We start from the raw sequence: 6,000 nt of genomic DNA on the forward strand, positions 1-6,000 counted from the left end.
TTTACCAAGGGCAATGTATCAAAGGTATCCCGGCATTCACCTGATCTACGTTTCTTGAGAAATGTTATGAAATTATTTTTCTGCTAGTTGCTTTGGTTAAATGTTAATATTTTCATGAATCAAACAGAATATTTTCTTAAGTTAAGAATTGTACCTGCTAGTCTTTTAATCAGAACTTAATTTAATCAGTCTACGTTCATTATTTTTGCCCATTTTAACTGTTATTTGTAAATATTATTGAGAGTAAATGTTTTATTTCTAATGATGTTTCACTAATGTTTCACAACTTTTTTCCTTATCATGTTATGACAATGTCTAGAAATGAAGAATCCTTTTGTTTAAAATTCTTGGAAATTTTAAACTTTATAAAGACTTAATTTTGATTTATTTGTAAATATTAAATAAATTAGAAGGAAGCGAACAATATTAATCTTCTGGCGGGTGCGAGTTTGTCAGTTACACGAGCGGACATGATTTAACTTTATTGCTAAATCACAAATTTACTTGACAGAATGTAAATGTAATGATAATCGGATCATTTGATGATGGCCACTTTCGTAAATATGTTAATAACAATGGATAACAGTACCAGTAATATTACCATAGCTACAATGGATCTGATTGTGTGTGTTTACACTACTCCTGTAACTAACATTAGCTGTTGCATGCGTTGAGAACGTAATTAGGACTCAAAGACATCTCAGATGTACATCATCTGGGCCCACTTTACGAATTATTCGGGACTACAAATGTCCCGGTTTCCATACAAAACATAAGATAATATCATTTGTGCTTCATTTCAAAAATATGGATTTAATGTTCATTGATACTCAACTGATAAGAATAATTTACCCTCTGTCACTAATTTTTGGTGAATGTTGATTTACCACTTAGATATTTCAGTATGAAACAAGTGCATAACTGGGAATATTCTGCAAATTTCATAGGCTATCAATATCTTTCTAACCTAGAAATAGCGGAACCCTAAAAGTAATATTAGTTATTTTCGATTAGTGATAGAGAAATGAAATTATTACTAAAAGTCATCGACTTTAATATTGGCAATAATGTCTTATTAGCAGTTAAAAGTATATTTCTGTACTCACTTTCCTATATACAATTCAATGCGAGGTACCCCATGATTATATAACCCGGGAATATTTAGATAGATCGCATATAGTACAAAAAATTATTCTTTCAATCAATTACGATAGATTCCATAGTGTTGAAATTAAATAGTTTTAAAGTTTATTGAACTGGAAGTTTAATGACCTACAAGAAGCAGCAGGAGAGCCCATGGGTCTTTCAGTTACAGTACAACAGAAACGACATTGATATTTATAGAAATGGGAAGATTTAATACATGCAAGGAAAAATACGTGATGCTGTGAGAAAAGATTCAAGCGTTCATATGTTTATTTTACATTAGTGAGTTACAAACTTGAGTTGATCGTACATAATGCAGTCAGCATTAGAACAGACGTGGTTCATTTCAGAAACTTACATTATAGAAATGTTGTATATTGTGTACTCAATGTTACCAAGAATTAGACGCATAAATTAAACTCTCTCAAAGGACCTAGGAGTAGATTTTATAATATAAGCAAAATATTTGATAGGAGGTAGATGTTGTCTTCATACTATTTAGCAAAATCATTATGGAAGTGATATTTTGTTTTGGTAGTACACGTTAAAAATGTCTCTACAGGTTTCCATAGGAGTGTTGGTATCATGAAATATTTTTGGACTGTATGAGAAACTATCAAAGTGATTCATCATGAGTAGGCGATTTTGTTCATTAATCATCCCAAAACATGGCATAAATCAAGTTCATGAAATTATTCATAAGGAGAAATTTACTTTCGGAGGTAAGTTTGTTTCTCACAATTTTTTCAAATGCGATATACGCGATTTTGTTGATAGTTTATAAACAAACATTTCATTAATTACACTAATGTGCGGCATAAGTCAACTCTTTTGAGAAAATCCGGAAGATGTCATCTACAGTACATTGTGTGATAAGTTTTCTTTGGACGTGATTTTCCGATAAAGTCTTATAATTTTGTTCATATTTGACAAGAAATGTTTCATTAATAACTGTTGCATATCATACTTTAGTTTAATGAATTGGAGCCAGAAACTGTAGTGCGGTGACCAGTGCCTTTTATTTCGAAATTTTCATTGAACATGTCTTTTTTCAAATCCCAATGTATAAATTCATCAGTAGTCTTGAGTAATTTTAGCCCGAAGTAGTTGAGATTGTGGGGAAGAATCGAAAAATAATACAATGTATTGTATTAAAATTGATGATATAGTAAGAAAGTTATCATGAAACATAATTTATAAAATTCAATAAATGTTGTATTCGCCCTTCATTCTCAACGAATTTTAACTTTGAGCTGTATGGATGATTAGACAATCTTGAAGATATGCGATCCACTTCACTAAAGTTAATGTATCTTTTACGAAAGTTAGTAGACTTTTTTATGTTGAAGATGTATTATTTTTCAGTGGGATCGAAGTAAATATACTCATTATTCTTGACTGGTTTTAACATGAACCACTGGAAACTGCGAGAAGCTTACAGATGATATACGCTAATTTTATCAAATTCCACTACTTGTTACTGAAGTTATAAAACATTCTTTTGAAATCGGGAGCGGAGTAAGTTCACTTTCATTATTGATTGATAACTTAATGAGCTAAGATGAATAGGACGCCTGAAAGGAAATATGCTTCGAATAATAATAAAACGATAATCATTTTGATAGACATATTTTCAAAACCTTTTAATACTGTTTATCTAGATGAGGAGTTCAAATTCACTTTCTCACTCTTGATTTCACTTTAAATTTCAACCTGAAACATAGAGCGTGACGGGAAAGGCTCAATGAAAATGATTGCAGCATTTGATCCAAATTGAAAAATTTCCTCGAACTTTGTCCAGGAAAGTTATTGAGTTATCATTTTCTTATAAAAGAAAACGTTGAAGTCGGAAGAAGTTTTTTTATTTTTATCATGTTAAAGTTTACTATTTTTAACAATAAGCAATGAAGATGACCTATAACTCTAAAAGAAAATATACGCTATATATGATAAATATTTCATGCAATTTATACTGAAAAACGTTTCCTTGTTCGATATTATATGTTAGGAAACTTGCAACAAGGGCTTAATATTACCTACTTCACATTACTATTCCTGGAAGAATCTCAGACATAAAAAAAATCAAAGAATATATAAATCGTATTGTATAAAACATAGATATTATTTTACGGAAGTACTTTCAAAAACATAGTGTAGGCAGTTATTTTTACGGATTTAAGACAAAATCAATGGTGATTATTAGGAAACTTTAAAAATGAATGCAACAAAATACATCAAAATCTTTTTTGTTGGAAAGTTGTCATGGACTATACTCTTAAAATCGGAGGGTGGGAGCAATTCGCCAACAACTATGAACAATTAGCTTCATTATTGACTGATTTTAATCTTAAGCAGAAAATCCTAAAAGGATGTATCATAATGCATGAAAATGGAATAATTTAATTTTCACGATAGATATTTCAGAACTTATTTTTAAAATATTGGCGAGAAGGGTAGGGTAAATTTAATCCCTCGTTCTTGACTATTAAAACATCACGTAGTGAGAATGTATGCTAAGTCTGAAAGAAAATGTACACCACATTACGTTGTAAACTATTTTCTTATCTGTTATTTAACTAAGAAAACTTCAAAGTTTGGGATACGTTACCTTCATTCACACTCTATTCCTTCACCATTTTAAACTCGAATTGGAGTAATAGAAATAAGAAAAGGAATACATACAATATGTTTTATTAAATCGAAAAATGTTTACTTAGTTATACTGAAACATTATTTTTCATGTATATCTGAAATCATCGAAGTACCTGTTTTTGTCCTTATTCTTGATGAATGCAATAACAAACAACGTAGTTATTTTTTTAAAGATTGGTTTTGAGGATATATATTGTTTCCTTAGAATTGGACAAATTTTATCAGAATTAATGGAATAGACAGACGGGCAGGTGCACAGACACATAACTTCCATTGAATCTCATGGTAGAAGCTTTGCTACCCTAGGTTCAAAAATAAGTTGGCTCTTGAAATGTATGGGTGAAAAATTGTTGTGGGACAAACCGGGTTTGGTTGAACTCGGACAACTCGGACAATGTGGCTGCATTCATCTACTACTAACAATCAAATAAAGATACGTTTTGGTATTCGTGGAAACAGTTTCAAATATCAGCCTGCATCAGGACAATGATTACCCTCATATTGCTTAATTAGTTTGAATCAAAGCTGTAAAATTTAGTTGCGAGTTGCTCCAGCACCCACACAATACTCAGAGCATCTTCCTTGATGCTAAACCCTTGAAACATGGACTATCATAATTTGATTCGACGGAATAAGTTTAAGATGGTTCTAACATTTGAGAATGGACTTTATGAAGAGGATACCAACTACAAGTAATGACAAGAGGAAAAATCTCTCGAGACTGTCGTTTCCATTTATAAAATACAAGGTGAAACATAGATTATAACTATGTCTAGTTTTGGCATAGTTCGTAATAAAACTTTTCCCAGGAATATAGTTAATTTTCGGTTTCTATTTGTATTTGAACAATATGAGACCTATTTAGTTTTAAATTGTCTTCTAATAGGGTACTAAGTATAGAAACAATGTTGTATCTGCTTGGTGAAGAAGCAAACCTTTATTATATCAAACTTATTTCAAAGTACGTGACACTGAAGATAATACTATCAGCATATATGAACTCCAAGTTTTCATGGATAAAGCGTTCAGATGCTTTTTAAGTATTTAAAGTGAATATTAAGAATTCAACAAAAGTGGGAATGAAATTGTTATCTTTCTCTTTAACACAACCCTGTTATTCATTTCTAAAATAAATTTTTAAAATTATACACGTTTTCCAATTTAAACTGGCATTTTAATTATCCCAGTTTCTCTAATTCTGGAATATTACTAGTTTTTATCCAAAAAGTTCCACTTACACACACACACACACACACACACACACACACACACACATATATATATATATATATATATATATATATATATATATATATATATATATATATATATATATATATATATATATATATATATATATATATATATATATTCCAAGAGACACCGATATTAGTGTCTAATCTATATTTTTTGTGTCACTGAGATGAACAGTGACAACTCCAATGCCCTTTAGATCCCAATTCAGCCCTACTATTTAGGGGAGAAGGGAAATTTAAAAATAATGAAAGATGATCAACATTAGTGTCCAATTCATAATTTTAGGGGTAGTTGGGACGAAAAATGACTCTTTCAATGTTGTTTACATCTAAATTTATCCCTTTATGTCCAAAATGAAACATATTCTCTTCACTTGAAGAACGGCTATTCTGCTAGTAATATGATAAAAGATACTACGGTTTAATTATTACAACAAGACTTCGTATTGTGCATGCTTTACATATTAACTCTGAAGTTATTGAAAGCTTTCGCGAAAGACATACGTTTACAATTGGTTCTCCCCTATTATCAATAGAAATTCCCTTTGAATTTCTGAAAATAAAATCAAAGATATTACTGACGAATTGTTTCATCTTGAGAAAATCCAATTAATTTCATTATTAACAATTGGTGTATCACTTAACCCTGATTGCCCTTAGTATTGATAATATTCTTACGCTAATGATAAGAAGAGATTAATTTAGGAAAGTTTGGTACGTTGTATAACAGAATTGTCCAGAAACGATGACATTTTCTTAACTTGGGGAAACCCAATCATTCAAAGGTAAAATAATCCGATTTTAATTGTTCTCAATAACATCATACTCATAAAAACCACTTACTTGTTTAAATTATCTAAAATCTGTCATTATGAAAAATGTTACTCAAGATAAGATTTCTTATGTAAATATATAAGATAAAATTTGCTATATAAGTCTAAAAAAT

The sequence above is a fragment of the Thermobia domestica genome, chromosome 1 (genome assembly GCF_964235325.1).
Source record: "Thermobia domestica chromosome 1, izTheDome1.hap1.1, whole genome shotgun sequence".
Taxonomy (NCBI): Eukaryota; Metazoa; Arthropoda; class Insecta; order Zygentoma; family Lepismatidae; genus Thermobia; species Thermobia domestica.